Below are 25,320 nucleotides of genomic sequence, written 5' to 3' on the forward strand. Positions count from 1 at the left end.
CGTAACCTCAAAATTCCTCAAAAAGCGTGGATTATAGCCTTAAATTTTGAAAGTTTTTGACATTATTTCGCGCGGAAATAAAAATTGCCGAGATGTTTACCATGGTTCCTAATACCTTCCGGGAGTCCAACTGAGTGGGAGGAATCATCCAATATGCCTTTAAACACTCAATTTACCCGTTCCAAACTTGCACCGATATCGTGACCTCAAGCCTACCACGGACATTTATGCCAACATATAAGGGTCATATATGGTTCCAAACGTCATTATATGACCCTAAAATGTATCCCCTAGGGTCTCAAGACTTTTTGCCACTGGGCCTCGTAACCTCAAAATTCCTCAAAAAGCGTGAATTATAGCCTTCCATTTTCGAATTTTTTGACCTTTTTTCGCCCGGAAATAAAAATTGCCGAGATGTTTACCATGGTTCCTAATACCCTCCTAAAATCCAATTGAGTGGGTGGAACCATCCAATATGCCTTTAAATAGTCAATTTACCCGTTCCACACTTTCACCGATATCGTGACCTCAAGCCTACCACGGACATTTATGGCAACATATAAGGGTCAAATATGGTTCCAAACTTCATTATAAGACCCTAAGATGTATCTCCTAGAGTCTCAAGACTTTTCGCCACCGGGTCTCGTAACCTCAAAATTCCTCAAAAAGAGTGGATTATAGCCTTCAATTTTGAAAGTTTTTAACATTTTTTCGCGCGGAACTAAAAATTGCCGAGATTTTTACCATGGTTCCTAATACCCTCCAGGAGTCCAATTGAGTGGGTGGAACCATCCAATATGCCTATAAACACTCAATTGACCCGTTCCAAACTTGCACCGATATCGTGACCTCAAGCCTACCACGGACATTTATGCCAACATATAAGGGTCATATATGGTTCCAAACGTCATTATATGACCCTAAAATGTATCCCCTAGGGTCTCTAGACTTTTCGCCACTGGGCCCCGTAACCTCAAAATTCCTCAAAAAGCGTGAATTATAGCCTTCAATTTTGGAATTTTTTGACCTTTTTTCGCCCGGAAATAAAAATTGCTGAGATGTTTACCATGGTTCGTAATACCCTCCGGGAATCCAATTGAGTGGGTGGAACCATCCAATATGCCTTTAAACAGTCAATTTACCCGTTCCAAACTTTCACCGATATCGTGACCTCAAGCCTACCACGGACTTTTATGACAACATATAAGGGTCAAATATGGTTCCAAACGTCATTATATGACCCTAAGATGTATCCCTAGGGTCTCAAGACTTTTCGCCACCGTGTCCCGTAACCTCAAAATTCCTCAAAAAGCGTGGATTATAGCCTTCAATTTTGATAGTTTTTGACTTTTTTCGCGAGGAAATAAAAATTGCCGAGATGTTTACCATGGTTCCTAATATCCTCCGGAAGTCCAATTGAGTGGGTGGAGCCATCCAATATGCCTTTAAACACTCAATTCACTCGTTCCAAACTTGCACCGATATCGTGACCTCAAGCCTACCACGGACATTTATGGCAACATATAAGGGTCATATATGGTTCCAAACGTGATTATATGACATTAAGATGTATCCCCCAGGGTCAAAACTTTTCGCCACCGAGCCCCGTAACCTCAAAATTACTCAAAAGGCGTGGATAATACCTTCAATTTTTGAATTTTTCGACCTTTTTTCTCCCGGAAATAAAAATTGTCGAGATGTTTACCATAATTCCTAATACCCTCCGGGAGTCCAATTGAGTGGGTGGAACCATCCAATATGCCTTTGAACAGTCAATTTACTGGTTCCAAACTTCCACCGATATCGTGACCTTAAGCCTACCACGGACATTTATGGCAACATATAAGGGTCAAATATGGTTCCAAACGTCATTATATGACCCTAAGATGTACCCCTAGGGTCTCAAGAGTTTTCGCCACCGGGTCCCGTAACCTCAAAATTCCTCAAAAAGCGTGGATTATAGCCTTCAATTTTGAAAGTTTTTGACTTTTTTTCGCGCGGAAATAAAAATTGACGAGATGTTTACCATGGTTCCTAAAACCCTCTAGGAGTCCAATTGAGTGGGTGGAACCATCCAATATGCCTTTAAACACTCAATTTACCCATTCCAAACTTGCACCGATATCGTGACCTCATGCCTACCACAGACATTTATGGCAACATATAAGGGTCATATATGGTTCCAAACGTCATTATATGACCCTAAGATGTATCCCCTTGGGTCTCATGACTTTTCGCCCTCGAGCCCCGTAACCTCAATATTCCTCAAAAAGCGTGGATTACAGCCTTCAATTTTGGAATTTTTTACCTTTTTTTGCCCGGAAATAAAAATTGCCGAGATGTTTACCATGGTTCCTAATACCCTTCGGGAGTCCAATGGAGTGGGTGGAACCATCCAATATGCCTTTAAACAGTCAATTTACCCGTCCCAAACTTGCACCGATATCGTGACATGAAGCCTACCACGGACATTTATGGCCACATATAAGGGTTATATATGGTTCCAAACGTTATTATATGAACCTATGATGTATCCCCTAGGGTCTCAAGACTTTTCGCCACCAGGCCCCGTAACATCAAAAAGCGTGGATTATAGCCTTTAATTTTGGAATTTTGTGACTTTTTTTCGCCCGAAAATTAAAATTGCCGAGATGTTTACCATGGTCCCTAATACCCTTCGGGAGTCAAATTGAGTGGGTGGAACCATCTAATATGCCTTTAAACAGCCAATTTACCCGTTCCAAACTTGCATCGATATCGTGACGTCAAGATTACCACGGACATTTACGGCTACATATAAGGGTCATATATGGTTCAAGACGTCATTATATGACCCTAAGATGTATCCCTTAGGGTCTCAAGAGTTTTCGCTGCCGGGCCCCGTAACCTCAAAATTCCTTAAAAAGCGTGGATTAGCCTTCAATTTTGGAATTTTTTGACCTTTTTTCGCATGAAAATAAAAATTGGCGAGATGTTTACCTGGGTTCCTAATACCCTCCGGGAGTCCAATTGAGTGGGTGGAACCATCCAATATGCCTTTAAACACTCAATTTACCCGTTCCAAACTTGCATCGATATCGTGACGTCAAGATTACCACGGACATTTACGGCTACATATAAGGGTCATATATGGTTCCAAACGTCATTATATGACCCTAAGATGTATCCTCTAGGGTCTCAAGACTTTTCGCCACCGGGCCCCGTAACCTCAAAATTCCTCAAAAAGCGTGGATTATAGCCTTCAATTTTGGAATTTTGTGACTTTTTTTCGCCCGGAAATAAAAATTGTCGAGATGTTTACCATGGCTCCTAATACCCTTCGGGAGTCCAATTGAGTGGGTGGAACCATCCAATATGCCTTTAAACACTCAATTTACCCACCAAACTTGCACCGATATCGTGACCTCAAGCCTACCACGGACATTTATGGCAACATATAAGGATCATATATGCTTCCAAACGTCATTATATGACCTTAATATGTATCCCCTAGGGTCTCAAGACTTTTCGCCACCAGGCCCCGTAACCTCAATATTCCTCAAAAAGCGTGAAATATAGCCTTCAATTTTGGAATTTTTTGACCTTTTTTCGCCCGGAAATGAAAATTGCCGAGATGTTTACCATGGTTCCTAATACCCTCCAGGAATCCAATTGAGTGGGTGGAACCATCAAATATGCCTTTAAACAATCAATTTACCCGTTCCAAACTTTCACCGATATCGTGACCTCCAGCCTACCACGAACATTTATGGCAACATATAAGGATCATATATGGTTCCAAACGTCATTATATGACATTAAGATGTATCCCCCAGGGACAGAAGACTTTTCACCACCGAGCCCCGTAACCTCAAAATTCCTCAAAAAGCGTGGATTATAGACTTCAATTTTGGAATTTTTTGACCTTTTTTCGCCCTGAAATAAAAATTGTCAAGATGTTTACCATAGTTCCTAATACCCTCCGGGAGTCTAATTGAGTGGGTGGAACCATCTAATATGCCTTTAAACAGTCAATTTACCCGTTCTAAACTTGCACTGATATCGTGACCTCAAGCCTACCACGAACATTTATGGCAACATATAAGGGTCATATATGGTTCCCTAGGGTCTGAAGACTTTTCGCCGCCGATCCCCGTAATCTCAAAATTCCACAAAAAGCGTGTATTATAGCCTTGAATTTTGGAACTTTTTGACCTTTTTTCGCCTGGAAATAAAAAATGCCGAGATGTTTACCATGGTTACTAATACCCTCCGGGAGTCCAATTGAGTGGGTGCAACCATCCAATATGCCTTTAAACAGTCAATTTACCCGTTCCAAACTTACACCGATATCGTGACCTCAAGCCTTCCGCGGACATTTATGGCAACATATAAGGGTTATATATGGTTCCAAACGTCATTATATGACCCTAAGATGTATCCCCTATGATATCAAGACTTTTCAGCACTGGGCCCCGTAACCTTAAAATTACTCAAAAAGCGTGGATTAGCCTTCAATTTTGGAATTTTTTGACTTTTTTCGCCTGAAAAAAAAATTCCTGAGATATTTACCATGGTTCCTATAACCCTTCGGGAGTCCAATTGAGTGGGTGAAACCATCCAATATGCCTTTAAACACTTAACTTACTCGTTCCAAACTTGCATCGATATCGTGACCTCAAGCCTACCACGGATATTTATGGCAACATATAAGGGTCATATATGGTTCCAAACATCATTATATGACGTTAACATGTATCCCCTAGGGTCTCAAGACTTTTCGCCACCAGGCCCCGTAACCTCATAATTCCTCAAAAAGCGTGAATTGTAGCCTTCAATTTAGGAATTTTTTGACCTTTTTTCGCCCGGAAATAAAAATTGCCGAGATGGTTACCATGGTTCCTAATACCCTCTGGGAATCCAATTGAGTGGGTGGAACCATCCAATATGCCTTTAAACAATCAATTTACCCGTTCCAAACTTTCACTGATATCGTGACCTCAAGCCTTCCACGAACATGTATGGCAACATATAAGGGTCATATATGGTTCCAAACGTCATTATATGACATTAAGATGTATTCCCTAGGGTTTGAAGACTTTTTGCCACCGAGCCCCGTAACCTCAAAATTTTTTGAACTTTTTTCGCCCGGAAATAAAAATTGCCGCGATGTTTACCATGGTTCCGAATACCTTCCGGGAGTCCAACTGAGTGGGACGAATCATCCAATATGCCTTTAAACAGTCAAATTATCCGTTCCAAACTTGCACCGATATCGTGACCTCAAGCCTACCACGGAAATTTATGGCAACACATAAGGGTCATATATGGTTCGAAACGTCATTATATGATCCTAAGATGTATCCCCTAGGGTCTCAAGACTTTTCGCCACCGGGTCCCGTAACCTCAAAATTCATTAAAAAGGGTGGATTATAGCCTTTAATTTTTGAATTTTTTTGACATTTTTTCACCTGAAAATAAAAATTGCCGAGATGTTTACCATGGTTCTTAATACCCTCCGGGAGTCCAATTGAGTGGGTGGAAACATCCAATATGCCTTTAAATAGTCCATTTACCCGTTCCAAACTTGCACCGATATCGTGACCTTAACCCTACCACGGACATTTATGGCAACATATAAGGGTCATATATGGTTCCAAACGTCATTATATGACCCTAAGATGTATAACCTAGAGTCTCAAGACTTTTCGCCACCGAGCCCCGTAACCTCAAAATTCCTCAAAAAGCGTGGATTATAGCCTTCAATTTTGAAATTTTTTTGACCTTTTTACCCCCGGAAATAAAAATTGCCGGGATGTTTACCATGGTTCCTAATACCCTCTGGGAGTCCAATTGAGTGGGTGGAACCATCCAATAAGCCTTGAAACAGTCAATTTACCAGTTCCAAACTTGCACCGATATCGTGACCTCAAGCCTACCACGGACAATTATGGAAACATACAAGGGTCATATGTGGTTCCAAACGTTATTATATGACCCTAAGATGTATCCCCTAGGATCTCAAGATTTTTTACCACCGGGCCCCGTAAGCTCAAAGTTACTCAAAAAGCGTGGATTATAGCCTTCAATTTTGGAATTTTTTGACTTTTTTCCGTCCGGAAAATAAAATTGTCGAGATGTATACCATGTTCCTAATACTCTCTAGGAGTCCAATTGAGTAGGTGGAACCATTCAATATGCCTTTATAAAGTCAATTTACCCGTTCCAAACTTACACCGATATCGTGACCTTAAGCCTACCACGAACATTTATGGCAACATATAAGGGTCATATATGGTTCCAAAATGTCATTATATGACCCTAAGATGTATCCCTTAGGGTGTGAAGACTTTTCCCCACCGGGCCCTGTAACCTCAAAATTTCTCAATAAGCGTGGATTATAGCCTTCAATTTTGGAATTTATTTACCTTTTTTCGCCAGGAAATAAAAACTGCCGAGATCTTTACCATGGTTTGTAATAACCTCTAGGAGTCCAATTGAGCGGGTGGAACCATCCAATAAGCCTTGATATAGTCAATTTACCCGTTCCAAACTTGCACCGATATCATGACCTCAAGCCTACCACGAACATTTATGGCAACATATAAGGGTCATATATGGTTCCAAACGTCATTATATGACATTAAGATGTATAGACTAGGGTCTGAAAACTTTTCGCCACCGAGTCCCGTAACCTCAAAATTCCTCAAAAAGCGTGGATTATAGCCTTCAATTTTTGAATTTTTTTACCTTTTTTCGCCTGGAAATAAAAATTGCCGAGATGTTTCCCATGGATCCTAATACCCACCGGGAGTCCAATTGAGTCAGTGGAACCATCTAATATGACTTTAAAGAGTCAATTTACCCGATCCGAACTTGCACCGATATCGTGACCTCAAGCTTACCACGGACATTTATGGCAACATATAAGGGTCATATATTGTTCCAAACGTTATTATATGACCCTAAGATGTATCCCCTAGGGTCTCAAGACTTTTCGCCACCGGGTCCTGTAACCTCAAAATTCCTAAAAAAGCGTGGATTATAGGGTTCAATTTTGGAATTTTTTGACCTTTTTTCGCCGGAAATAAATATTGCCGAGATGTTTACTATGGTTCCTAATATCCTCTAGGAGTCCAATTGAGTGAGTGGAACCATCCAATATGCCTTTAAACAATCAATTTACCCGTTCCAAACTTGCACCGATATCGTGACCTCAAGCCTACCACGGACATTTATGGCAACATATAAGGGTCATATATGGTTCCAAACGTCATTATATGACCCTAAGATTTATCCCTTAGGGTCTCAAGACTTTTCCCCACCGAGCCCCGTAACCTTAAAATTCCTCAATAAGCATGGATCATAGCTTTTAATTTTGGAAAATTTTTGACCTTTTTCGACCGGAAATAAAAATTTCCGAGATGTTTACCATGGCTCCTAATACCCTCCGAGAGTCCAATTGAGAGGGTGGAACCATCCAATATGCCTTTAAACAGTCAATTTACCCGTTCCAAACTTGCACCGATATCGTGACCTCAAGCCTACCACGGACATTTATGGCAACATATAAGGGTCATAGATGGTTCCAAACGTCATTATATGACCCTAAGATGTATCCCTTAGGATCTTAAGACTTATCCCCACTGGGCCCCGTAACCTCAAAATTCCTCAAAAAGCGTGGATATATAGGCTTCAATTTTGGAATTTTTTGATCTTTTTTCGCACGGAAATAAAAATTGCCGAGATGTTTACCATAGTTCCTAATACCCTCTGGGAGTCCAATTGAGTGTGTGGAACCATTCAATATGCCTTTAAACAGTAAATTTACCCGTTCCAAACTTGCACCGATATCGTGACCTCAAGCCTACTACGGATATTTATGGCAACATATAAGGGTCATACATGGTTCCAAACGTCATCATATGACCCTAAGATGTATCCCCTAGGGTCTCAAGACTTTTCGCCACCGGGTCCCGTAACCTCAAAATTCCTAAAAAATCGTGGATTTGGAATTTTTTGACCTTTTCGCCAGGAAATAAAAATTGTCGAGATCTTTACCATGGTTTCTAAAATCCTCTGGGAGTCCAATTGAGTGGGTGGAACCATCCAATATGCCTTGAAATAGTCAATTTACCCGTTCCAAACTTGCACTGATATCGTGACCTCAAGCTTACCACAGACATTTATGGCAACATATAAGGGTCATATATTGTTCCAAACGTCATTATATGACCCTAAGATGCATCCCCTAGGGTCTCAAGACTTTTCGCCACCGGGTTCCGTAACCTCAAAATTCCTAAAAAAGCGTGGAAATGGCCTTTAATTTTGGAATTTTTTGACCTTTTTTCGCCCGGAAATAAAAATTGCCGAGACGTTTACCATGGTTCTTACTACCCTCCGGGAGTCCAATTGAGTGGGTGGAACCATCCAATATGCCTTTAAACAGTCAATTTTTCTGTTCCAAACTTACACCGATATCGTGACCTCAAGCCTACCACGAACATTTACGGCAACGTATAAGGGTCATATACGGTTTGAAACGCCATTATATAACCCTAAGATGTATCCCTTAGGGTCTCAAGACTTTTCGCCACCGGGTTCCGTAAGCTCAAAATTCCTAAAAAAAGCGTGGATTATAGCGTTCAATTTTGGAATTTTTTTACCTTTTTTCGCCGGAAATAAATATTGCCGAGATGTTTACTATGGTTCCTAATATCCTCCAGGAGTCCAATTGAGTGAGTGGAACCATCCAATATGCCTTTAAACAGTCAATTTACCCGTTCCAAACTTGCACCGATATCGTGACCTCAAGCCTACCACGGACATTTATGGCAACATATAAGGGTCATATATGGTTCCAAACGTCATTATATGACCCTAAGATTTATCCCTTAGGGTCTCAAGACTTTTCCCCACCGATCCCCGTAACCTCAAAATTCCTCGAAAAGCGTGGGTTATAGCCTTCAATTTCGGAATTTTTTGATCTTTTTTCGCCCGGAAATAAAAATTGCCGAGATGTTTACCATAGTTCCTTATACCCTTTAGGAGTCCAATTGAGTGTGTGGAACCGTCCAATATGCCTTTAAACAGTAAATTTACCAGTTCCAAACTTGCACCGATATCGTGACCTCAAGCCTACTACGGACATTTATGGCAACATATAAGGGTCATACATGGTTCCAAACGTCATTATACGACCCTAAGATGTATCCCCTAGGGTGTTAAGACTTTTCGCAACCGGGTCCCGTAACCTCAAAATTTCTAAAAAAAGCGTGGATTATATAGCCTTCAATTTTTGAATTTTTTGACCTTTTTTCGCCCGAAAATAAAAATTGCCGAGATGTTTACCATGGTTTTCTAATACCCTCCGGGAGTCCAATTGAGTGGGTAGAACCATCCAATATGCATTTAAACAGTCAATTTACTCATTCGAAACTTGCACCGATATCGTGACCTTAAGCCTATCACGGAAATTTATGGCAACATATAAGGGTCATATATGGTTCCAAACGTCATTATATGACCCTGAGATGTATTCCCTAGGGTCTCAAGACTTTTCGCCAGCGGGCCCTGTAACCTCAAAATTTCTCAAAAAGCGTGGATTATAGCCTTCAATTTTGGAATTGTTTGACCTTCTTTTGCCCTGAAATAAATATTGACGAGATTTTTACCATGGTTCCTGACATCCTCCGGGAGTCCAATTGAGTGGGTGGAACCATCCAATATGCCTTAAAACAGTCAATTTACCCGTTCCAAACTTACACCGATATCGTGACCTCAAGCCTACCACGAACATTTATGCAACATATAAGGGTCATATATGGTTCCAAACGTCATTATATGACCCTAAGATGTATCCCCTAGGGTCTCACGACTTTTCGCCACCGGGCCCCGTAACCTCCAAATTCCTTAAAAAAAAGCGTGGATTATAGCCTTCGGAATTTTTTGACCTTTTTTCTCCGGAAATAAAAATTGCCGAGATGTTTACCATGGTTCTTAATACCCTCCGGGTGTCCAATTGAGTGGGTGGAACCATATAATATGCCTTTAAACAGTCAATTTACCCGTTCAAAACTTGCACCGATATCGTGACCTCAAGCCTACCATGGACATTTATGGCAACATATAATGGTCATATATGGTTGCAAACGTCATTATCTAACCCTAAGATGTATCCCCTAGGGTCTCAAGACTTTTCGCCACCGGGCCCCGTAACCTCAAAATTCCTCAAAAAGCGTGGATTATAGCCTTCAATATTTGAAAATTTTGACCTTTTTTCGCCCGGAAATTAAAATTTCCGAGATGTTTACCATGGTTCCTATTACCCTCCGGGAGTCGAATTGAGTGGGAAGAACCATACAATATGCCTTTAAACAGTCAATTTACCCGTTCTAAACTTGCACTGATATCGTGACCTCAAGCCTACCATGGACATTTATGGCAACATATAAAGGTCTTATATGGTTCCAAACGTCATTATATGACCCTAAGATGTATCCCCTAGGGTCTCAAGACTTTTCGCTACCGGGCCCCTTATGGGAAGGAGAACGGTAGGTCGTTGGGCTACCACCCCACCCTATCAAACAAAATTTGTAACTTAACTAACCCCTATTTAGCGTAGCGGTAAGTCAAGGTCGAACCCAAGGGAATGGATATCAAATGCACGATGCCTAAATTAAGCTATTTCGAAGTCAAGAAGGGGTTTGAGGTAGAACTTAGGCTAAACTAGGTAATGCAAAACTTATATGAAATCAATCTAAGACACTAGGGTAATGGATCCATATGCAATCATAATGGAAATGATAATTTGGGAGGTCAAACCGACTAAGTCAAGCGATATGAAGGAAAATCATCATGTATCCAAAAGAGCATACCAAGGTGGTTCACCTAGAGGTCTAACTAGCGTCAACTACGCTAAACACTAACTAGGGAACGTCACAAAGCACCTCAATCGTGAAATTGCAAGTCTACTAATCAATGGTCCGTATCATAGCAAGCTTACAATGCAATCTAGTGTATTAATCAAAGATGGCCAAACCTCAATTAATCACACACATGCACATGAAATATCAACCAAATTTAATCATATCATCAACTCCATCAATTATCCCCAAATTACACTATTCCATCATTCATACATGCTTCGCCATCTCCCTAGCTAGGAAACTACTCACTAGCCATAGGAATTAAGATCAAAACTACAACAATCATCAATTTCATCATCAACATAATTGAAATCAAAGATTAAACCAACAATCAATCAAAATCAATCAAAATTCAATCAATAACCAAATCAATCATCAATAACATGAAAAACTAATGAAATCAACTAAAATCAAACTTGTATTGAAATCAAGAAGAAGATCCTTACAAAACTTTGATCCAAAGATCAAATACAATGAGGAATCCTTGAGCAATCACCAAAAATCATGGGTTTCTCTCTCTAGTTCTTGAGTTTCTCTCTCTAAAATTTTCCCAAAAACTAACTATCCAATTCTAACTAAAAACTTACTTCAAAAAACTCTCTAAAAATAGGTAGAAAATAACTATATATACAAAGGAGAGGTCGGTAATGACGCCCAAAAATAGACCCTCGTAAGTGCGGGCGCTCGGAGGAGGGAGAAAGGCGCGCACGGGACACACCCAGGAATGTGCGCCCGCACGCACCTGGAGTGCGGCCGCACACGACCAATGTGCGGCCGCACACTTCCTTTGTGCGCCCGCACATAGCTGGGTTTCCTCCCCTTCTTCTCTTCGTCCTAGCTCAAGTGGTGCACGCATCCAGGATGATGATGATGGAGGACAAAGTGGGCAGAAACTTTCTTGAATTTCTTGAAGAATAAAAGCCATGAATAAGGCATAAACAAAGCCTTGAAGCTTGCCCCTTGGATCCACCTTTGACTAGGAACTTCTTGCACCTTCTTTAGGCATAAAAGCAATGAAAACTCATAGAGAGGAAGCTCGGGAATTCTTGGACAATCAATTACCACCTACAAGCAAAAGATAAAAAGCAAGTAAAAGAGAAAAATAACAAGTAAACTAGAAAAAGACATGAAAAAGAGAAACTAACTACAAAAAGCATAAAATGAAGAAAACAAGAATAAAACTAAGGAAAACTAAAGAAAAGAGAGATAAAATGAAATAAAAATCATCCAAAAAGGAACCAAATGAGTGCCAAAAATGTCACTCATCAAATTCCCCCAAGCTAAACTTTTGCTCGTCCTCGAGCAAAACAAAGTAAGAAAAAGAGAGGATGAAAATTTTATTAAAAACGAAAAAGAAAGACTCAAGAAAAGAATATACACTAAAACTCATTGTCGTAGGAATCACGGTTGTTTTTAGCTACAACAAGCCCTTTAAACCCCAAAGTCGCCTATGAGGACGAGTGAGGTCTCGTAAGGGTATCCTAAGAGTTTAACCCATAACTCTCCACCAAATATCAATGAGGTAAACCAAAGAATTAAAAGAAAGAAAATGAAATAAAAACAAACCTTTACGAAATGAATCAACATAAAGACTATAAAGCAAATGAATAACAATCTTTCTCAAGTAGTTAAGGTATGCACGTTTCAAGATATCCAAGGTTGATTGAAACATAGGGTATGCTAGGCATAGGAACTAGCTATCACAATTCACTTTCATCCCACACAATCTTACCGCGTTCTTCCCACTAGTCTCAAATCTCCCCTTAGTGAGTGTCCCAATGATTCCTCGAAGGAACCGGAAAAGAAATATTTTTAGGCTACTTGACATCTTGACTATGCATCCCCTTTCCTTAGGCAATGACCCATGATGCCCTCCCCCGAATAGTGACTCAACTTATCTAGGTCGAAAGGTCTTTCCCCAAGGTTGTAACGTAAGGCATAAAGGGTGAAGGTAGGCTAAAATTTTTAAAATTTGGTGATTTTCCTAAAAAGTGAAGCAAAAGGGTGATCAATCCTTAACACCATAATCAAGAAATTACCAAACAAAAACAACACCCCCAAGCTTACTTGAAGCTATACTCACAAAAATATATACAAAAAGCGTACACGCTTCTCCCCCAAGCTAAAATGGAGCATTGTCCTCAATGCTTAGTAGGAGAAAAGAATACATCAAAATATTTTTTGAATTTTTCACTTTTCAATTTTTTTTTTTTGTTTTTATATTGTAATTGCAAAGTCCTTGCCTTTTTTAACTTTGGACGGCTTTTACAACTTTTGCACTTATTTGTCCATGCCTTTTATAATATAGGACGGCTTTTCCAAATATATTTGCCATTATTCACAAAGAAAATGAAATCACAAACTGGTTTTCATAAAAACCAAAATTCCAACTTAACCACCACAAACTTCATCTTAAATGATCATATTGCTTCACAAAAATCAAGAAAGGTAGAAAATGAAACAAAAGGTCAAATAACTAAAGATGTGGCTTGAAAAGAAGGGATAAGGCTCAAATAGTTGCAAGAAGGCAAATGTAAACCCAAAATAAAAGAAAATAACAAAATATAGCAAAAATGAAAAATACCACCCCGAAAAATGTGCCTTTGTCCTTCCTAGATAGTTCGGTCTCGTGTTTGAGAATCATAAATCAAGCTTTATTAGATTAGGTTTGCATAGTCAAGGATCTACGCCGCTCATACAAGGAATGTTGAAGGCTAGAAAAACAAGTAACCTCACAAGGTTGTGGCAAAAACTCACCAATGGTGTCAAATCAACTGTAGGAAGCAACTACCAACATACCACAAACAAGTAGAGTCCGGCTTCATGATCCTCCTAGTTCAAACCAACTACCCTAGCATACACTATCCTAGAGTCAACCGAACATAATCTCAAACCGTGCATACCTTTACAACCTAGGAAGAAAATCATGCAAAAGACAAGTCCAATGTACAATGTTCATCTCAAAAGTAAAGAAATGAAAAACAATGCCTCAAAATCACATCAAAAATAAAAAGAAAAATAAAAGAAAATAAGAGAAAAAGGTAAAATAAAAGAGAGTAAAAGAAAAGAAATGGAGACATGGGAAAGGAAAACATAGGAGAAAAGCATGCAAAGGACTAGAAAGCAAGTTAAACACATAAAATTCCCAATCGACAAACAAGTGATCGATAGACAACAAAGTAACCGATCCCAAACACATTACGTGTTAACAAGCATCCATCCTCGAACCATTCAACTTTTCCTAAACTAATCCTATCCTATGCAACCAAGGAAAATAAAGAGAAAAATAAGAAAGGTCTCACCGGGATTCCAAGCATAGCAAAAATAAACGAAGCAATAAGAAACCACCTCGTAGCATTCCATATCCATAAGCTCTTCAAGGAACCAAGTGAGAAAAAAGAAATAAAAGAAACAATGAACAAAGAAAATGGTTAGTAACTTCAAAACAAAGAAAAGAAAACAACAAATAAAAGAAAATAAACAAAGCAAGAAGTATATACAACTAAAGGAAAGAAAAAGCTAAACTATCAATGAAAATAAAGAATAAAAGAAATAAAATCTAGACTAACTAAAGAACTACTCTAAACTACAAGATTTGGATTGAAGGGATTTGGATATAAGGGATCATCAACAACAACATGCCAAGAAAAACAACTCCATAAACAACAAACATCCAAGCAAATAGGGTAAACAAGCTAGCTACAAGGAAAGTAGCCTAGAGATCAAGAAAATGAGGAAACCAAAAAGAGGAATGAAAATAAACATGCAAACAACTAAGATATGTATACAACAACAACATGGTCACCGAGCAAGTTACTAGTTCCCCCAAGCTAGATAGAAAATACATCTCAACATCCCGATCAAGACAAAGCAAGTATCAAAAATATGAGGGATGGAGGTAAAAAGCATGAGAAGCTAAAAGGGAACTAATAACTACAACCATCACCACCACCACTCCCACTTGGCCCGGCCCCATCGGGGTCTCTGTTCCGCTCGGGGTCATCGAAGGGATGAGGGTAAGGCTCCCATCCTCCGGTGTACCCTTCGGGCCACCCATAATGCCCCTTGAAAAGATCGTGTTGCCAAGGAGCAAGAGGGGTGAAGCTATCGGGCAAAGTGAGTTCAAAGGGGTGGTTGGGATGGACATAGGGGTAGTTAGGATCCCCCCTATAGTCACTACCACCCGGAGCCTTGTAATCATAGTTACCATGCTCGTCCGGGTAATAGTGACGCTCGGTGTCGGGGTTAGAAGGCCCCGACCAATAAGGATGCCCAAACGAAGGTAGAGGACCTTGTTGGGGCGGGAAGTACGGATAGTTAACCGGGGGAGTAATGTTCCCACGGTTAACTTCCGCCTCATAAATTTGTTGTTGTTGTATAAACATACCTTGTTGCATCTCTTGAATACCTCTTATTTGGTCATAGAGGGCCCCAAAGTCTTGATCGTACATGCCATCTACGTGGATTTTCAATCCACTCATTTGCTCACTAAGAGCCTTCAAATCTTCATTGGCAAAAGCATGTTGCCCTTGCTCTTGTTCTTGCTCATGAGGAGCTTGTTGTTGTGGAGAAAAATGTTGTTGTTGTTGATGTTGTTGTTCTTGATTTTGTTGTTCTTCTTCATCATCTTCTTCTTCATCCTCCTCGGAATCAAAGTTGGGATGCCGGAAGGACTTGGGAACATGCCACACATTATAGGCAATCCTAGCCAAAGAAGTCAAGTTAGGGTTAGGCAAGTAGCACCAATGCTCGTTGCCCCTAAGCCACTCATATCTCCCTTCACTAAAGCCCTTGGAGATAAATTGGATTTGACCCAATTGTTGCATATCGAGGTAGATGGAATCTGCATCCCCGATCTCCTTACAAAATGGGAGATAATCATCGAGGCGAAGGTGAGTCAAAAGCCTAGTTACCATACCCCCACATGGGATCTCTCCCGTCCTCTTTTTGCGAAGTTCCAAGCAATATTGGGCGAAGATATAACCCAAGTTCAACCGGCCCACAAACTCCGGGCGAGTAGATAGCCAAAGGACCTTGAGCTCCAATTTACTCAATTTCCCCATCTCTTGCTTGGGGAACAAGACATAGCCCAATAGACGGTGTACAACCCTAAGACAAGGTTGGTACACGTCCGAGATCTTGGCCTTGTTGGCGATGAACTCACTACCACCGGAGATGTCTTCCCACCAAGAATCTTGATCATAATCCGGGAAAATGAAGTGTTCAACGTTAATAATATCCCCATGGGGATCAAAGTCCAAAGCAGCGTTGAACTCCTCTAAAGATTGGTCAAAAATGTTGTTGAACAATTGGAACCGCACCCTATATACCCCTCCAATGGGTACAAGCTCCAAGGTAGCCAAGAACTCCAAGGTAGGCTCCTTGTAGGTGCGGTAGGCATCGGCGATGAAAGTCCCCAATCTCAAATTCAAAAGCAATGACCGCACATCATTATCAATCCCCAACTTCAGCATATCGGGGTGAAAGTAATGGCGGGTTTGTTTGAGGGTTCTCTCATCTTTCAGATTTTGGTAAAAGGCTTTTTGTTTATCGGTGAAATTTTTCTTTTTTGGAAGAGAGGTTGGAGGTCGTGTTTGAGTGGAAGATGGGTTGGAAGTACTAGGCCTAGAAGATGTACTAGGCCTAGAGGAGGTACTTGGGCGGGGAGGTTCCTCGATGCTAACATCGGTTTTTCGCTTTTTGGTGAGTTTCTTGAGGTATTTAGACATTGTGAGAGGTATAGAAGATCACCAACAACCAATCAAATAGCAAACCAAAGAACCAAGAGCACCACACCCAAATTCACCGCTTACTACCAAAATCACCAAAACTCCAATTTCACAATTCCTTTCAATCAAACCAATTCCAAACCAATCAATAATACCAATGTACCAAGAAAAATTCCTTTTCAATCAATCCAAGAGCAAACACAAATCCAATACCGAAATCACCACTTACTACCAACTTTCCAAAATTTCAACTCACAAGAATTCAACCAAAATTGATGAAAATCGCTACAAAATCAACAAACAACACAATGTCATGCAAAATCAATCAACAAATATCACTAAATCACAACCAAAATCAAGAACAAGCATCAAAATTCACAAAATCAATACTACACTATTCATGCTCATACAAATTTGTAATTCATGCAAATTTATGATATAATTGGCAAAATTAAAGCAAGGATTAGAGATTATACCATAAAAGAAGCAAGATAAACCAATTTCGAGCAAGCAATTCCAACTCCACACAAAACCCCCAATTTTCGGCCACCAAGAGTAGGAGAGAGAGTGAGTGAAATTTGGGTCAAATTGTGAGGAATTTGTAGTGTAGAAAGATTTGTGAGTGATTTTGAGTGAAAATGGAGTGATTTTTGTGAGGATTTGAGTGATTTTAGATGGTGAATGAGAAGGTAGGAGTGAGCACAAGAGGAAGGGTTTGAAGGAGGTGTTCGTGAGGTTGGAGGTGATGAATGAAGGAAATGAAGGGAAAGAAGGAGGAAGAAGAAGATAAATGGCACGTTCAGCATCTGTGCGGCCGCACAGAGCTGATGTGCGCCCGCACACGCAGGCTGTGCGCCCGCACATGCCTCGTGTGTGGCCGCACATCCCTGTGCGTGCTCCTTCCTTCTTTTTTTCTCAAAAAAAATTGATACTTACTGCCTATTTTGGTGCGCACATGAATCATGATGGTGATGAGGAACAACATAGGCAGTAGCTAAAATCATTTTCAAAGTCCTCAAAGTTGAAAATTCATGTGCACACCTCAAAAATTCACTAAGTATCAATTTCCTCCATTATTCAAAATATGAATTTCCTATCTCACCTCTCTAAAAATTCTTACCCTTTTACCTCAAATTTCGACTAGAATCGAACAAAATATGATTTGTGCCATGAACACTTTCCATCCATCATGCATACTTGTTGAATTCCAATCCCGCAAACGGACATCCTAAAAATCCAAATAAGTAGAAAAATAAAAGAAAAGACAAAGTAATAAAAGAAACAAAAATGAGAAAATTCAAAAATCAAAGAGAAAAGTTAGAAACTCCGGGTTGCCTCCCGGGAAGCGCTTTCTTAAGGTCCTAAGCTCGACCCTTCCTCCTAATCATGGAGGATCAAAGAACACCACCTTCTTCAAGGTGGTTGATAGAGAAAATTCTTCTTCAACCTTGGGGAACTTCTCATTATTGCTTGATGAAACTCTCATAAACTTCTTTTCAAACTCTTCTTTTTCACTTCTCAACTTCTTCCTTTTTCTTGCCTTCTTTGAGTCACGAGCCTTTTTCTTTGGCTTGACTTCAACATCCTTTGTCATGGAGGCTTTCTCTTCCTCATGAGAATTAAGCTTGAACCAATTTGGAAAACCAATATCTTTCTCATCCCTTGCCTTTTGAATCACAAATTCTTCTTCACTAACAACATTAATACTTACACAAACATCATCAACAAACTCAAAAACATTGTTAATGGAAGAATCTACCATGCACATACCATCAATGGAACGAGAAAGACTAGCACATGCGATATCTTGGACACAAGATAAAGACTCATGCATTGGTTGCAACTTAAAACTCTCTTCTAATTTCCCACACCTCAAAGTAATTTGACCTCCTTTGACATCTATTAAAGCTCCCGAGGTAGCTAAGAAAGGCCTCCCTAAAATGATTGGAATATGTTCATCCTCCTCAATCTCTAAAACAACAAAATCAACGGGAAAGACAAACTCTCCAATCCTTAAAGGGACATCATCAATTCTTCCCTTAGGAAACTTAATAGAACGATCGGCCAATTGAAGTGTTATCTTAGATGATTGAAGCTCACCTAGATCAAGCCGCTTGAAAACCGAGAAAGGCATAATGCTAACACTAGCCCCTAGATCACACAAAGCATTCTTAAAAACCATTTCCTTAATTTGACAAGGGATTGAAAAATTCCCCGGATCTTCCATCTTCTTTGGAAGTTCACCATGGATAAGAGCACTAAAGCACTTCCCTCCTTCCACCGAACTACCCTCATCAAAATCCTCCTTCTCCTCTAAGATCTCCTTAAGAAACTTGGAGTACTTAGGCATGTCGGGAATTGGCTCGGTAGGGGGTGTAGAATCATGAACATCCTTAAGAACTTCAAGGAACTTCCCAAATTGCTCATCCATTTTGAATCTCAAATATTTTTGGGGATATGGTAGATCGGGAAATCTCTCTATCTCACTCATCCTTTCATCAACACACTCTTCTCTTTTGTCAACCTCACAATAGATTTCCTTAGACTCAACCCTTTCCACTTCATTCTCCTTAGCACCACTCTCATTTCTTCCCTCTTTTGAACAAGAAACTCCCTCATCAAAATCATTTCCACCATTTGTGGCAATAGAGTACACGGGTTTCTTTGGTTCAACACCTTGGGAAGGCAAAGATGAAGGACTAGCAAAATCCTTAATAGTGCTTGCTAATTGGGTAATTTGAGTCTCAAGCATCTTATTGTGGGTCATCACCTCATTGAATTTCTTATCACTAACCGCCATATAGGTGTTAATGATCTTGGTTTGATTATCAATCAACTCTTCCAAGGTTGTCCTAGGAGATGAAGGTTGTGAATAGGAATTTTCACCTTGAGTCTTTGGAACAAAACCGGGTGGGGGACCTCTTTGAGCATTGTTTTGAAAATTTCCCCTTCCTTGATTGTTCCAATTACTCCTATTTTGATTTGAACCATAACCTTGATTATGGTTACCACCACCATGATTATGGTTTCCATTACCTTGGTTATGATTTACATAACCTTGGTTTTGATTACCATAATTATGATTTTGATTACCATAGTTTTGGCTTTGATTTTGGCTACTATAACCTTGGTTATGGTTACCACGAGAACCTTGATTCCCTTGGTTCCTATAACCACCATTATGATTATAGTTGTCAAAATTGCCTTGGTTTTGGTAATTCCTATTCCATTGGCCTTTTTGATTATCAAACCTTTGAACATTGTTGTTTGACACAAAATTAACATGTTCACACTCATTGTTGTCAAATTCATCAACACATTCATTAGGACAAACACTAGAGTCATGATCATACGATCCACATGCATCACAAAACAAGCAACCCAAAGGCATATTATTTGAAGAGGGAGGGGGTTGAGAGTTAGAAGGAGTACCTCTCCCCTTAAATTGGGAGGGAAGATTAGAAGCTTGAGAAGAGGTAGAAGTGCTCTCCAACTTAGCTTTGATTGCGGTGACCTCCTTTCCTAAATTTGTCATTTGGGAGGAAAGGTTGTTGATTGCATTGAGATGGTCCACCGAATACAATCAAGATTGCTTGCTTGAAGAGTCCCTCTCCCCATCTTGCCAATCCCTATAATATGTCACCACGTCCTCAATGATGTCCACAACTTCTTCTTCGGTTTTGTTCATGATAGGGCCCCCGGCCCCTCCATCAAGGCATGACATACCTTGGGGACTTAAACCGCCATAGAAGATTTGGATCACTTGGTATGTGGGGATTCTGTGGTGAGGGCACTCCCTTTGATACTCTTTGAATCTCTCCCATGCTTCATAAAGGCTCTCACTCGGCCTTTGCTTGAACCCTTGAATCAAGGCTCTTGCCTCCGCCGTCTTCTTTTGGGGGATAGAAACGGGATAAGAAAGCCTTTGTAACATCGTCCCAAGTTCTCAAGGAGTTGGGCTTCACCTCTTTGTCTAGCCACTCCAAAGATCTTCCTATTAGAGAGAAAGGGAACAACTTGAGGCGGATGAATTCTTGAGAGACCCCATTGACTTTGATGGTGTTGCAATATTTTTCAAATTCTTTTAGATGGTTCAATGGGCTCTTATTCTTAGCCCCACTATATTGCCTTCTCTCAATCAAGGTGATCATTGCCGGCCGGATTTCGAAGTCATTTGCCGGGGTAGTAGGTGGAGCTATTCCACTCTCAAACCTATATGCCCCGGGCACTCCAAGCTCCTTCAAAGCTATTCTAGGATTTTCACCCATTCCTTGTTCTTCTTGAATTTCTTCTTCACTTGAAGAGCTACAAGCCAAGGATCTATTATCCACTCTTCTTCTTGAAAGAGTCCTCTCAATTTCCGGATCAAGGGGAAAAAGGGGACGATCGCGGGTTCTATGCATGCAAAACTCAAACAAAAATATTAGTAGCACGGCTACAAGCGTAGCCTAGAGAAACAAAATCTTTTTGTATTTTATCAAAATGAAATAGACTCAAAAACAACATGCACTCAAGCACCATTCCCCGGCAACGGCGCCATTTTGATGGGAAGGAGAACGGTAGGTCGTTGGGCTACCACCCCACCCTATCAAACAAAATTTGTAACTTAACTAACCCCTATTTAGCGTAGCGGTAAGTCAAGGTCGAACCCAAGGGAATGGATATCAAATGCACGATGCCTAAATTAAGCTATTTCGAAGTCAAGAAGGGGTTTGAGGTAGAACTTAGGCTAAACTAGGTAATGCAAAACTTATATGAAATCAATCTAAGACACTAGGGTAATGGATCCATATGCAATCATAATGGAAATGATAATTTGGGAGGTCAAACCGACTAAGTCAAGCGATATGAAGGAAAATCATCATGTATCCAAAAGAGCATACCAAGGTGGTTCACCTAGAGGTCTAACTAGCGTCAACTACGCTAAACACTAACTAGGGAACGTCACAAAGCACCTCAATCGTGAAATTGCAAGTCTACTAATCAATGGTCCGTATCATAGCAAGCTTACAATGCAATCTAGTGTATTAATCAAAGATGGCCAAACCTCAATTAATCACACACATGCACATGAAATATCAACCAAATTTAATCATATCATCAACTCCATCAATTATCCCCAAATTACACTATTCCATCATTCATACATGCTTCGCCATCTCCCTAGCTAGGAAACTACTCACTAGCCATAGGAATTAAGATCAAAACTACAACAATCATCAATTTCATCATCAACATAATTGAAATCAAAGATTAAACCAACAATCAATCAAAATCAATCAAAATTCAATCAATAACCAAATCAATCATCAATAACATGAAAAACTAATGAAATCAACTAAAATCAAACTTGTATTGAAATCAAGAAGAAGATCCTTACAAAACTTTGATCCAAAGATCAAATACAATGAGGAATCCTTGAGCAATCACCAAAAATCATGGGTTTCTCTCTCTAGTTCTTGAGTTTCTCTCTCTAAAATTTTCCCAAAAACTAACTATCCAATTCTAACTAAAAACTTACTTCAAAAAACTCTCTAAAAATAGGTAGAAAATAACTATATATACAAAGGAGAGGTCGGTAATGACGCCCAAAAATAGACCCTCGTAAGTGCGGGCGCTCGGAGGAGGGAGAAAGGCGCGCACGGGACACACCTAGGAATGTGCGCCCGCACGCACCTGGAGTGCGGCCGCACACGACCAATGTGCGGCCGCACACTTCCTTTGTGCGCCCGCACATAGCTGGGTTTCCTCCCCTTCTTCTCTTCGTCCTAGCTCAAGTGGTGCACGCATCCAGGATGATGATGATGGAGGACAAAGTGGGCAGAAACTCTCTTGAATTTCTTGAAGAATAAAAGCCATGAATAAGGCATAAACAAAGCCTCGAAGCTTGCCCCTTGGATCCACCTTTGACTTGGAACTTCTTGCACCTTCTTTAGGCATAAAAGCAATGAAAACTCATAGAGAGGAAGCTCGGGAATTCTTGGACAATCAATTACCACCTACAAGCAAAAGATAAAAAGCAAGTAAAAGAGAAAAATAACAAGTAAACTAGAAAAAGACATGAAAAAGAGAAACTAACTACAAAAAGCATAAAATGAAGAAAACAAGAATAAAACTAAGGAAAACTAAAGAAAAGAGAGATAAAATGAAATAAAAATCATCCAAAAAGGAACCAAATGAGTGCCAAAAATGTCACTCATCAAATTCCCCCAAGCTAAACTTTTGCTCGTCCTCGAGCAAAACAAAGCAAGAAAAAGAGAGGATGAAAATTTTATTAAAAACGAAAAAGAAAGACTCAAGAAAAGAATATACACTAAAACTCATTGTCGTAGGAATCACGGTTGTTTTTAGCTACAACAAGCCCTTTAAACCCCAAAGTCGCCTATGAGGACGAGTGAGGTCTCGTAAGGGTATCCTAAGAGTTTAACCCATAACTCTCCACCAAATATCAATGAGGCAAACCAAAGAATTAAAAGAAAGAAAATGAAATAAAAACAAACCTTTACGAAATGAATCAACATAAAGACTATAAAGCAAATGAATGACAATCTTTCTCAAGTAGTTAAGGTATGCACGTTTCAAGATATCCAAGGTTGATTGAAACATAGGGTACGCTAGGCATAGGAACTAGTTATCACAATTCACTTTCATCCCACACAATCTTACCGCGTTCTTCCCACTAGTCTCAAATCTCCCCTTAGTGAGTGTCCCAATGATTCCTCGAAGGAACCGGAAAAGAAATATTTTTAGGCTACTCGACATCTTGACTATGCATCCCCTTTCCTTAGGCAATGACCCATGATGCCCTCCCCCGAATAGTGACTCAACTTATCTAGGTCGAAAGGTCTTTCCCCAAGGTTGTAACGTAAGGCATAAAGGGTGAAGGTAGGCTAAAATTTTTAAAATTTGGTGATTTTCCTAAAAGGTGAAGCAAAAGGGTGATCAATCCTTAACACCACAATCAAGAAATTACCAAACAAAAACAACACCCCCAAGCTTACTTGAAGCTATACTCACAAAAATATATACAAAAAGCGTACACGCTTCTCCCCCAAGCTAAAATGGAGCATTGTCCTCAATGCTTAGTAGGAGAAAAGAATACATCAAAATATTTTTTGAATTTTTCACTTTTCAATTTTTTTTTGTTTTTATATTGTAATTGCAAAGTCCTTGCCTTTTTTAACTTTGGACGGCTTTTACAACTTTTGCACTTATTTGTCCATGCCTTTTATAATATAGGACGGCTTTTCCAAATATATTTGCCATTATTCACAAAGAAAATGAAATCACAAACTGGTTTTCATAAAAACCAAAATTCCAACTTAACCACCTCAAACTTCATCTCAATTGATCATATTGCTTCACAAAAATCAAGAAAGGTAGAAAATGAAACAAAAGGTCAAATAACTAAAGATGTGGCTTCAAAAGAAGGGATAAGGCTCAAATAGTTGCAAGAAGGCAAATGTAAACCCAAAATAAAAGAAAATAACAAAATATAGCAAAAATGAAAAATACCACCCCGAAAAATGTGCCTTTGTCCTTCCTAGATAGTTCGGTCTCGTGTTTGAGAATCATAAATCAAGCTTTATTAGATTAGGTTTGCATAGTCAAGGATCCACGCCGCTCATACAAGGAATGTTGAAGGCTAGAAAAACAAGTAACCTCACAAGGTTGTGGCAAAAACTCACCAATGGTTAATTTAAATAGGCGGGATAGGCTAATTTAAATTGCCATTAGTTCAAACCGAACCCGTGGCAAAAATGGTAAAGGCCAGCGGTTTGAACCCGTGGCAATAATCAATTAAAAAAAAAACTGCCCCCCTTATAAACCCCAAACCCTACTCATTCCTCACATCAGCCGCTCATCCTCTTCCTCTTTCTCTCTCCTGCTCTCCCCTCTCCTCTTTCTCTATCCTGCTCTCCCCTCTCTTCTTTCTCTTTCAATTGGTCCTTCGAGCTCCTTGTTCTATCTCCTCCTTCTCTTTCTCTTTCTCATCTCCTTCTTCGATCTCCTCCTTCTCTTGCTCGAAATCTTGAAAAAAAAAGTATGAAAATCACCACCACCGCAGCAACGAACTGATGTTTCTCACTCATCTTGACCACCACCGCAACAAGATGTTTCTCGCTCATCTCGACCATCACCGCAACAATACACTAAGAAGACATGCACGAGTTTGTGTTTAATTAATCGATTTTTTGGGTTAATTAATCGGATTTTGTTGGGTTTAATTGATTGATTTTTAATTTCTGGGTTTAATTAATCATTTTTGGAATTGTTTGAGTTTCTTAATCGATTTTAATTTGATTTTTAATCGATTATAATCAATTTTAGTTCTGGGTTTTTGTTTTTTGAGTTCGTGAATCAATTTCTTGGTTTTTTTTTCTCAATTTTTTTTAACTTTTTTCTGGGATTTTTTTTTTCATTTTTGTTTAATTTTTTTTTTCTGGGTTTTCTTCTGGGTATTACTAGTTATTGATTTTCTGGGTTTTTTCTGTTGTTTTTGTTTTTATTTTTGTGGGTTTTTTTTTCTGGGTTGTTGCAATTTTGTGGGTTGTAGCAAGTTCTTCTTGGCTCTTGCACATCTGTTTGGCAGAGGGCGATTCAGATTATATCGATGAAATAAAATCTTATAGAACTGTGTTCTGCTATTGCTTCTATTTTGACTCTTTTGAGTGTGAAGTACG

The 25,320-nt window shown here is 39.7% G+C and overlaps 1 pseudogene; it reads left to right on the forward strand.

The window, feature by feature from the left end:
- The first annotated feature begins 20,412 nt into the window (after positions 1-20,412).
- On the forward strand, positions 20,413-20,511 carry LOC145603238 (small nucleolar RNA R71; annotated as a pseudogene).
- The last annotated feature ends 4,809 nt before the right edge of the window (positions 20,512-25,320 follow it).

Source organism: Chenopodium album, chromosome 21 (assembly GCF_948465745.1).
Source record: "Chenopodium album chromosome 21, dcCheAlbu1.1, whole genome shotgun sequence".
In the NCBI taxonomy this organism is placed as follows: Eukaryota; Viridiplantae; Streptophyta; class Magnoliopsida; order Caryophyllales; family Amaranthaceae; genus Chenopodium; species Chenopodium album.